The sequence below is a fragment of the Zea mays genome, chromosome 3 (genome assembly GCF_902167145.1).
Source record: "Zea mays cultivar B73 chromosome 3, Zm-B73-REFERENCE-NAM-5.0, whole genome shotgun sequence".
Lineage (NCBI taxonomy): Eukaryota > Viridiplantae > Streptophyta > Magnoliopsida > Poales > Poaceae > Zea > Zea mays.
Genome location: NC_050098.1, coordinates 91,968,496 through 91,980,587, shown reverse-complemented (window position 1 = coordinate 91,980,587; position 12,092 = coordinate 91,968,496).

The following is a 12,092-nucleotide window of genomic DNA, read 5'->3' as shown; positions in this document are numbered from 1 at the left end:
TTCATATGAATTCATTGAAGTGATATTTGCAGATGATGTGGTTTTATACCCTCAGAGGTATGAAGACAGAGGACCTACACATTGCATTCCTGTGCATACATTGAGTGATATTTGCAGGTATTGTTGACGCAAGGAAGTGTTATACAACCTATCGTGGTTGTTCGAGGAAATGAGATGGTATTGGTTATATTGGGACTACTGAGTTCTATATCTACAAGTATTTCTGATCTTATTTGTGATTCTTTTAGAATGTTGATTAATTCAATTTGTGGTTTAAATATCTCGTCAAAACAATTTGCTTGTTGAGATGTTTCATCTCACTCTTGCATTACCCAATGCAGGTGTTTGTTACTCATCAAGGGGAGTGGGAAGTAGCAGCACATCCACCTTCACTCTCACAATAACACTGCCTAGGCGCAATCATGATTTAATTAGAAACCTCTTGTCAAAGGATGTTTGTTTTTAACTAGTCGTGCGCACTGGTTAATTCATTTCATGTCGTTATGGTTGTGTTCCCATTGCTAGCAGATTATTAATGTCTATTATGTTTTCTTATCATGATATCTATTTATACTGTGTTGCTTCCCCGTTTAGGTAATTTTCAAAGGAGATGTTGTCGAAATTTTATAAATGAATGTTAGATGTGAAGTTTAGTAGCATTCTGGGGTGTTTTTGGATCCCGGGGTGTTACAGTTGGTATCAAAACATAGGCTTTAGATTCTTGGCAATTTGAAAATAAATTTGACACACTGACACACTTGCACATATAGGAAGTGTTGGGGACTTGTTCTCAAATACTATGAATTTAGAACAAGGCAACACAAGATATTAAATATTAATGCCCTTCGTCCTTCGAAGCATTATTCCCCTTAGGATATAATGATCTTCAGACGAAGGTCATGAAGGACATACCTTCATCATTGTAGTTTATATTATTAAAAGAAGAAGCATATGAAATATAAGAGACAACATAAACAATCATATAACATTGTTAATTCATTCTTATTATATTATCATGGAAAGACAGAAACAATATTGAATTACAAAAGTACCTTCGGCTTGACAGAATGCAAAAAGTACAAGCGTGACGCAAACGCAAGTACCAGTCAGCGTGAACAGTACGGGGGTACTGTTCATCTATTTATAGGCATGGGACACAACCCGTGCAAAATTACATCCAGGCCCTTTACATTTGCTAATAACTTTAAGGTAATCCACCGAGGTCTAAATAGCCTTTTCCCTTTTAAGTCGGTTCCCTTTTCTGTCGTCATGCCGAAGCTCCCTTGCACGTAACTTCGGCGCTGCGTCAACGGTATTATTCGTGCTTTTCACACAATGTGATTCTGATCCGAGACCAAAGGCACCTGTTTACATATTACACTCGGAAAACATTGTTAAATTATATTTTTGAGGACCTTCGGAAGACGAAGGCCCCCAACAGTAGCCTCTCACAATATTAATTTGTTAGAATGACAAATTTAGATTGCGACATGGACGAAGGCCCTAAGCCGAAGGTCCGAAAAAACACCTTCCCTTTGCTAGAATAGCAACAGTCAATGACAGACGGGCCCTCCAACTTGGAGCGCACTGGGCGTATAAATTGGAGCTCACACTGACTGCACTTGATACACCGCTCGTGCCATTTGCCTTATTTTCTCAATTTTATAGCTTGTGGTTACTAGCGCTTGATAGCTCTCAAGCTTTTGAGCTTCGGTTTGAAGGACACGTTTTTGTCATCTCCGAAGAGAAGATGTCTCAAGAGAAGAAGACAGTTGCTAAGACGAAGCTAACTGAAGAGGAGAAGCTCCTTGAGGAGAAGACTGCTGGATTTGTTGAATCAATAGCAAAAACAAATACAGAGAAGATTACTAAAGAGATACTGGAAGGCTTGTCTGAAGATACTGATGATAGCGCCATCTATGATATGGAGAGTGGAGGCGAAGACTCAAAAGATCGGCCCTGGCGACCAAGTCATACAGTCTTCGGGAAATCAACTATCAAACAGAGTCATCTTGATAATATGAGAGGAAGGTATTTTCAAGATATGTCTATCATGAGGGCTGACGTAGACAAGGTCGTTCCTGCTCCCGAAGAAAACGAAGTTGTGATCTTTCGAAGCTTCTTTATAGCTGGACTTCGGTTCCCATTGAGCAGATTTGTGGTTGAAGTTTTAAAGACATACCAGAATTTACTTCACCAGATCACTCCCGAAGCAATTATTAGAATGGGGATCTTCGTCTGGGCTGTGAGGAGTCAAGGTCTAGAGCCAAGCGCAAGATGTTTTTGCAGTATGCACGAGCTTTCGTATGAGACGAAGCCCTAGGGTAAAGAATAATATCATAACAATTTCGGTTGCTGTAGCTTCGTTGCTCGCTCTGGCGCAAGCTACCCTGTGCCAACGTTTTGGAAGAGATGGCCCGGGGCCTGGATGGAAGAGTGGTTTTATGTGAAAAATGATTTGAAGGCGAGAGAAGAAATTAAAGAGATCATCATGCGCCCCATCTGGTCCCGCTTCGGCCTCCGAAAGCCGAAGGTAGAAATTGATGAGGCATCTGAAGCATGCCGAAGGGCCTTCAGCACAGTTTGCTCTTTTATTGTGACAAGAGACTTAGTTCAGGAACATGTAGCCTATAGGATATGGCCACTGATAAACAGCTGGGAAATGACGAAAGAAACCATCACTATTCATCGACACTATTCATCATCGTTACTATTCACCGACACTATTCATCCTCGACTATTCATCGATGATATCTATAATTACTTTTCGTCGTCACTATTCATCATTACTATTTATCGTTACTGTTCATCGATCATCCGATCACCCCAAATTTCAACTACTCATCCATCATGTTGTCCAGTCCACCTAAGACCATATTCCAGTCATACGAACTCCGGTGACTGTGATTTTCCTTCCAGTAGGGAACTTGCCATCTGGTCACCCATCCCATGTTTCTCCAAGTTGAGCACGCTTAACTTTGAGATTCCTTCGAACCAGACTTCCAAACTCAGATTCCAATAATTCTTGTTTCTAAATTCTTATCAAATTATTCCCTATCCAACCATGTCATCCCTTAAGCCTGGTCCATATTCCAGAAAACTCCCAAAATACTCTTGCCCCATATTCTGCCTATAACTCTCCTGTTCATACTAAGTCAGACGATTCATTCGTCACTATTCTCACCAATAGTGAACTTCACTGTGCTACACCACATAAACTCAGCTATAAATACACCCAACTACCCTCTCCCTCTCCACACACACACAACACCCTCAGCCAACGCAAACACCCCACCCACTCAGTTACTCCGCTCTGCCGGCTACACGCATAGTGTCGCTTCGCCTCCAGTTCACCCTCCTGGTAAGCACCTCCGCTCCACCACTAGTAGTATCTCAACACCACATGACACAGATTCTACTCAAGACTCTACCCATTCATATATCGCTATTCTGACCACTATACTAAATATTTGTTGGTATACTTGCTGGTTTGCATGTTTGCTTGTTCATGTTCCATAGTTATCGGAGCGTTCATGCCGTCTCGTGGAGGCTAGATCTGCAAGTCTACGCCAGCCGGTGGAGCCAGAAGCCAGTTCCGCGAGCTCTCCTTCCCCCTTCACCGGATAAGCACGGCAAGCTCACTGGATCCCTTTGATGCAAAAATTACCTATGTTTTACAACCACAACCCTCAGCCTGTTATTTTATGCATGATATGATTTTGAGACAAGTTATTATGGCCACCCAAGCCGCTTGCCGCAATCAATCCTTGATATATTTGTTACAAATGATTTGAGAAAAGGTGTGAGTTTTCAAAAGGAAATGCTTTTCAAAATGTGAATGATGAAGGGTATCCACCCTTATCACCTTTGAGTAGGGATGATCAGGGACTCCCTGGTTTAGGGGAGGGCCTAAGGTGATGGCTCAGCTGGTTTAGGCGTGAGCAGAAGGATTGTCCCCTCATATAAGGACCGGTTTGTCATCCTTCACTACCTGTACTCATGATAAGTACAACCACACGAGACTATGTGGGCAGTCACTCAATCTGAACTCGTACGGTCCAACCCGAGGGTTATGAAGGCTGGGGAGCACCGGGAGGATAAGGAGGGGGAATGTTTTGTCCGGTTTGGACATGGCGGTGGCCTGACTCCTTCCGGTATAACCGTTAAGGTTAGGACGTGCGAGGAAAGAAAGAGATTCGGATTCAGATCTCATTGGCCATGAGATCGTAGAGCCGGACTAGTGGGTAAAGTGTACCCCTCTGCGCAGAGTTCAAACCTATTCAATAGTCTGTGTCCACAGGATTGGACGAGTCTGGTGTGGTATGACAATTAGTGTTTTGTTTTGAAAAAAGGGTGCGTTTGAGAAAAGTGGTTTTTAAAAGGTCCGGCGGTTGAGCTGTGAGCTATGGTGGACGGGAAGTCCAGTAGCTGCTTTTGAAAATGAAAACCAGTGGGAAACTGCTGAGATACCTGGATGGTTTAGTCCAGAAGATTTTGTTCTATATTGAAAAACTTCCTGCTTTTTTTGGAGAGGATGCGCTTTGCAAAATACAAAATGTTTTTCAAAACGACCCTGCATAAAATATTGTTGTTTCTGCAAAATATCCAAAGCTCCACATATTCCATGCATTATATCTGATTTCCTAATTCCGCGGGTGAAGGTGGGCTGCTGAGTACGTTTGTATTCACCCTTGCTTATTTGTTGTTTTTCAGAAAAGGAGATCGGCTAAGAGTTACGATTGTTCCCAACCTTGCTTGTGGCTGTTGGACCGCTGATTTGCTTCGCTGCGTATATCGGGCTGCTTCAGCCCCACTCTGATGATATGTCCCGAGTTGTGGACCAACTCTTAAAGTTGATCGCCATCTTTATAGGTTTGTCTCGTTTAAGCATATCTGTAATCATCTGATGTATAAATGTGTTTACTAGCATCCCGGGACTAGTAATTGTATCACATTTGAGTCCCAAAGGATTGGGGACGCTTCAGGTGGTATCAGAGATGTTATGTTGGCCGCAGGATGTAACCCTTAGCCTGATCCAAAAGTTTTTGAGTCAAAACTATTTTCTTAAAAAAATTCTTGCTCTCATCCATTCATTTCAAAAATGCTTTCCCCTTTCCTTCTCTCAGAAGTCAGATGGAGGTAGGCTGCCAAACCAGCTTTTGCCAGAATGAAGATGGTTTCCCCAAGTTGCTGAGAGCATGCACAGTTCGCCTCGGAATCAGGAGCCTGCCAGAGTATGATGGTTGTGATTTCATCGAGTATGGCACAGAGAAGTGTGTCGTGACTGTATACATTGGATCCAGTCCACACCATGTGGAATGGAGTGTCACTGCTGCTGGGCACAGATTCAAAGACACCTGTCAAGTCGTCACTCGCAAGGCATTGAGGACCCTGTGTCAGATCTATGAAGAAGAAGTGGCTGACACACCACTCAGATTCTTTCCGCCCTTTCAGAGAAACTGTCCTGTTTGGATGGCCAGGATGCATGCATTGGAAGGACAACAGCTGCTTGAGGATGACCCCACAGTCGTGTACCTCACTGCATACCTGCTCACCCTAGATGCCCAGTATGATTTCTTGGCTCGGCACCACCGTCAGATGATTGCCCGAGCAGAAGATGCAGAGAAGCTCAACCGTAAGCTCCATGTGGATCTCACCACAGCTCAAGCCCGTGTAGCTGCCTTGGAAAGTCGTGAAGTCATTGCTGTTGAAGCCCTGAAGCAAGCCAAGGATGAGCACGTCCAGAAGCTGATGGAGGCCTACTTGGTAACCCATAACCAACATAGAGCCCTGTGGATCTAAGAGCCCGCTCCATCCAACCCAGTTCAAACCATGAGAGTTGAAGATCCCCAGATTCTTGAAGGTCACCCGGTCTCTATCAGAGGAGAGAAGAAGACTTGGGAACTACCGGAAGGAGCCACAGTCTTAGAAGGAATTCCAGTCTTCCCTCAGGATGTGGATAAACAAGAGCACCCCGAGTCCTCCCAAGATCCCCCACCAGAGTTGTTTGAGCCCCTCACCATGAAGAAGATTCTAGCACCGTTCCGTGAGATCAAAGAAGAAGCTGCAAGCACCCCGCCAGCACCGCCGCCCTCTGAGGAGCTACAAGAGCCAGTCCCGCTTGAAGAAGAGTTCGACCCCGTGTTGCCATCTCAGTCGCCGCCAGAAGAAGTCATCAACATCACCTCCCTCTTGACCCATCCAGGAGATGTCTCAGATTGAAGTTGTGTGTCAGGCTCGCTAGAAGAGAAGATGCCAGATCTGAGTTAGTTATGCCCAGTCCTCTGCATGCATTGGGTAGTGAAGTTTTTCTTCACTTTGGCCAGAGCCCTACATGTATGAGAGGTAATAGTGTAGACTCGTGTTTTGCAAAACTCTAATTGTGTGGCCCCCTAGGGCATTTCAAAATGAATTTCGCTTGATGTTTTCTCCCCTTTTCAGTGCATATGTGATGCTTTAACGTTAGTGCTCATAAGTTGCATAGTTCTTAGTTCAGGAGCCAAGCAATAGTAGTTATGCTTAGCCCCCGAATCTGAGTAGTCTGTGCTTTGGAAAAACTCTATTCTTCCCTTATTCAAAACATTTGATTTATTTGTGCTTATCAATGCTGAGCTTGTGTGTTTTCTTGCTTTTTAAGAAAGGTTTTCTCTAAAAACATAGATCACAAATTAGAGCTAATCCTTACCTTATGCTTCCATTCTCATCTTAACCCATCTCAAGAGAAAAGTGCCTTACCCCAGAAGATACCGGGAAGCTTACCCTTGAAGCCTGGAACAAGCTACAGAAGAAACCAGTCCAGCCGCTCAGTCAAAAGGACCGACTGTGAGAATCAAAGCACTGCCCCTGAGTCAAAGTAAATAGGAAAAGAGGACAAAAGGAGTTATTACCATACAGAGAGGCAAAGATTCTTGGAACTAGAGACCACAAACATCAGGGTCATCGACCCCACCACTCACCCTTGCCCCCCGCACGCGTGCCCCCCCTTTTTGTAGCGCACTACCGCCGCCCATGCCCCCTTTGCAGCACACCCACCGCTGCCATCATCGCCGGCACCAGGCCCCCCCTTCCCCTCGTCGCACCTGCTGCCTCGTGTCACCTGCTCCCTCACCACCACTCCGCACCCGAGCACCCCCGCTTGCCTATAAAAACCCCCCACCAGCTCCCTCAACTCCCATCTCGCTCAAAGCAAAGCACACTCCAGATAAATCCCCTCTGCCAAATCGCAAGCAACTCCATTTTCCACTCCCTCGCCCCTAAGATCACAATGCTTGGTGATTCTTGGGTTGAAGACTGTTGTACATGGTTCAACATCTTTGGTTTCCTCCTCTCTATGATGGTAATACTCTTTGATAGAATCCTCCAGTGGGAAGAGCAAAGAGAAAGAAAGAGGCAGTGAAAAGTGAAAAGAAGATAGTGAAGAGAATATAAGAAAAAGGTTATCCCAAAATCAACCCAGTGTCAGTCATCACTTTGCAGCCTGTTCAAGCACCAGCAGCAGAAGAAGGCCCCGTAACACCCTTGCTATGAGGTACTTCAAGGAGTTCAAATCCCCGAGATTCAAGAATTCTACCCTCATTCCTTTTAAGTGGGGTAGTATTCCAGTAAGGTTCCTACTATGGAGAAAAAGAAGGCATGTAGCAAGCTTGTGGATGACCACATCATCGAAGTTTATGAGTTTCTGGATGAGAAGTGGTCACCCAAGTTTTGTTGATGAAGCACCAGAAGACCAATCAAGGAAGGAATTCATGTGGGAGTTCGCAAGAGGAATGTTCGCGTGTTGGCATCAATGCTTCCTCAATAAGCTAGCTGCCAAGCGAAAGCCAGAAGCCTGAAGATGATCTTTGAGTAGCTAGAATCAGCGTTTGCAATCGGCAACCAGATGCTCCTCAAAGGCCAGATTTTGTTGAAGTTCCATCTCCTCGAAGAGTCTGCAAAGTGAAGATATGTAGCTAAAGTAAAGCTATACTCATAACCCTTCTAAGCCGAATCTCGAGGACGAGATTCATTTTAAGTGGGGTAGATTTGTAGCATCCCAAAAATTCGAATCTTGGAATTTTCTCAAACTCGCTCTAAATTCAAAATGAATTTCAAATTTCATTTCAAAATGTTTGTTTGCAAGTTGATATCAACAAATAAAATATAGTGGTCTATATTCTCTCCAAAATCCTCCTCAAATATCCTACAAATATTTCCCCAGTGATCCCCCTCAAATTGTTTCTAGAAATACTGCCCAGATATTTCCCTAGTGATCCCCTTCAAGTTCTTTCCAGAAATATTGCCCAGATATTCCATCGATATATCTCCAAGTATTTTCCTCCTGAGAAATACCTTCAGAATCATTTTTGAAGTCCCCACAAATATTTTCTTCATAACTTTCCTCATGCTCATACGTATACGTCTGCCTCCCGTGTCATACGTTGAGCTCTACAAGCTAATTACACTCATATAAGACAAATCCATTCTAATCTCCCACTAATCCTCTCATCCCTCCCCCTAATCCCCCACCATAGCTATAAATAGAGGGTCAAGGGCCTCCTCTCATCCCACCCCAATCCATTTCATGGCAACTCTCTTCCCCCCCCCACACACACCCACTCCATGTTCCACACAAGCACACACTAGCACAAGGATCGTTCGGTCGTTCTTCGATCGTTCGTCCCCCTGTTCTTAGTTTGTTCGTTCGTTCGTTCATAATTGCTATTCATCGTTCATCGTTCGTTCATAGTCACTATTCATCGTGCATCATTACTATTCATCATTACTGTTCATCGATCATCCGATCACCCCAAATTTCAACTACTCATCCATCATGTTGTCCAGTCCACCTAAGACCATATTCCAGTCATACGAACTCCGGTGACTGTGATTTTCCTTCCAGTAGGGAACTTCCCATCTGGTCACCCATCCCAGGTTTCTCCAAGTTGAGCATGCTTAACTTTGAGATTCCTTCGAACCAGGCTTCCAAACTTAGATTCCAATAATTCTTGTTTCTAAATTCTTATCAAACTATTCCCTATCCAACCATGTCATCCCTTAAGCCTGGTCCATATTCCAGAAAACTCCCAAAATACTCTTGCCCCATATTCTGCCTATAACTCTCCTGTTCATACTAAGTCGGACGATTCATTCATCACTATTCTCACCAACAGTGAACTTCACTGTGCTACACCACATACACTCAGTTATAAATACACCCAGCTACCCTCTCCCTCTCCACACACACTCAACACCCTCAGCCAAGGCAAACACCCCACCCACTCAGTTACTCCGCTCTGCCGGCTACATGCATAGTGTCGCTTCGCCTCCAGTTCACCCTCCTGGTAAGCACATTCGCTCCACCACTAGTAGTATCTCAACACCACATGACACAGATTCTACTCAAGACTCTACTCATCCATATATCGCTATTTTGACCACTATACTAAATATTTGTTGGTATACTTGCTGGTTTGCATGTTTGCTTGTTCATGTTCCATAGTTATCGGAGCGTTCGTGCCGTCTCGTGGAGGCCAGATCTGCAAGTCTACGCCAGGCGGTGGAGCCAGAAGCCAGTTCCGCGAGCTCTCCTTCCCCCTTCGCCGGATAAGCACGACAAGCTCACTGGATCCCTTTGATGCATAAATTACCTATGTTTTACAACCACAACCCTCAGCCTGTTATTTTATGCATGATATGATTTTGAGACAAGTTATTATGGCCACCCAAGCCGCTTGCCGCAATCAATCCTTGATATATTTGTTACAAATGATTTGAGAAAAGGTGTGAGTTTTCAAAAGGAAATGCTTTTCAAAATGTGTATGATGAAGGGTTTCCACCCTTATCACCTTTGAGTAGGGATGATCAGGGACTCCCTGGTTTAGGGGAGGGCCTAAGGTGATGGCTCAGCTGGTTTAGGCGTGAGCAGAAGGATTGTCCCCACATATAAGGACCGGTTTGTCATCCTTCACTACCTGTACTCATGATAAGTACAACCACTCGAGACTGTGTGGGCAGTCACTCAATCTGAACTCGTACGGTCCAATCCCAGGGTTATGAAGGCTGGGGAGCACCAGGAGCATAAGGAGGGGGAATGTTTTGTCCGGTTTGGACATGGCGGTGGCCTGACTCCTTCCAGTATAACCGTTAAGGTTAGGACGTGCGAGGAAAGAAAGAGATTCGGATTTGGATCTCATTGGCCATGAGATCGCAGAGCCGGACTAGTGGGTAAAGTGTACCCCTCTGCGCAGAGTTCAAACCTATTCGAATAGTCTGTGTCCACAGGATTGGATGAGTCTGGTGTGGTATGACAATTAGTGTTTTGTTTTCAAAAAAAGGGTGCGTTTGAGAAAAGTGGTTTTTAAAAGGCCCGGCGGTTGAGCCGTCAGCTATGGTGGACGAAAAGTCCAGTAGCTGCTTTTGAAAATGAAAACCAGTGGGAAACTGCTGAGATACCTGGATGGTTTAGTCCAGGGGATTTTGTTCTATATTGAAAAACTTCCTGCTCCTTTTGGAGAGGATGAGCTTTGCAAAATACAAAATGTTTTTCAAAACAACCCTGCATAAAATATTGTTGTTTCTGCAAAATATCCTGAGCTCCACATATTCCATGCATTATATCTGATTTCCCCATTCCGCGGGTGAAGATGGGCTGCTGAGTACGTTTGTACTCACCCTTGCTTATTTGTTGTTTTTCAGAAAAATGAGATCGGGTAAGAGTTACGACTGTTCCCAACCTTGCCTGTGGCTGTTGGATCGCTGATTTGCTTCGCCGCGTATATCGGGCTGCTTCAGCCCCACTCTGATGATATGTCCCGAGTTGTGGACCAACTCTTAAAGTTGATCGCCACCTTTATAGGTTTGTCTCGTTTGAGCAGATCTGTAATCATCTGATGTATAAATGTGTTTACTAGCCTCCTGAGACTAGTAATTGTATCACATTTGAGTCCCAGAGGATTGGGGACGCTTCAATTCCGAACTGCCATGACGAAGGACTTGGTCATGACAGCTGCATTGCCTCCATATGAAGATATAGTTGCTTCATAACTCATCAAAAACTGCTTCGGGTCTGAATGCCCATCATACATGGGAAGTTGAGGTGGCTTGTATGATATGGGCCATGGGATAGCCTGCAGTTCTGCTGCCAAGGGAGAAGCATCATCAAAAGTAAATGTATCATGATTAAAATCATCATACCATCCATCGTTGTTGAACAAGCCTTCTTGATGAAGCTCCCTGTGTTGGGGCCTTCGATCTTGTTCGTCTTGAACAAGATGGCGTACTTCTTCAGTGGCTTCGTCGATCTGCCTTTGAAGATCAGCCAGTCGGGCCATCTTCTCCTTCTTCCTTTGCACTTGCTGATGGATTATCTCCATGTTTCTGATTTCCTGGTCCAACTCCTCCTCCTTGAGTGTTGGACTAGTGGCCTTCCTCTTCTGGCTTCGGGCCTCTCGCAGAGAAAGGGTCTCCTAGTTCGGGTCCAGTGGCTGCAGTGCGGCAGCCCCTGGCGCTGAAGCTTTCTTCGGTGGCATGACGAAGGTCGGTGCTTGCCGAAGGTGGTCGAAAAATGCTTCATGGGAGGTGGGCGCCAATGTTGGGGACGTGTTCTCAAATACTATGAATTAAGAACAAGGCAACACAAGATATTAAATATTAATGCCCTTCGTCCTTCGAAGCATTATTCCCCTTAGGATATAATGATCTTCAGACGAAGGTCATGAAGGGCATACCTTCATCATTATAGTTTATATTATTAAAAGAAGAAGCATATGAAATATAAGAGACAACATAAACAATCATATAATTGTTAATTCATTCTTATTATATTATCATGGAAAGACAGAAACAATATTGAATTACAAAAGTACCTTCGGCTTGATAGAAGGCAAAAAGTACAAGCGTGATGCAAAAGCAAGTACCAGTCAGCGTGAACAGTATGGGGGTACTGTTTATCTATTTATAGGCACGGGGCACAACCCGTGTAAAATTACATCCAGACCCTTTACATTTGCTAATAACTTTAAGGTAATCCACCGAGGTCTAAATAGCCTTTTCCCTTTTAAGTCGGTTCCCTTTTCTGTCGTCATGCCGAAGCTCCCTTGCATGTAGCTTTGGCG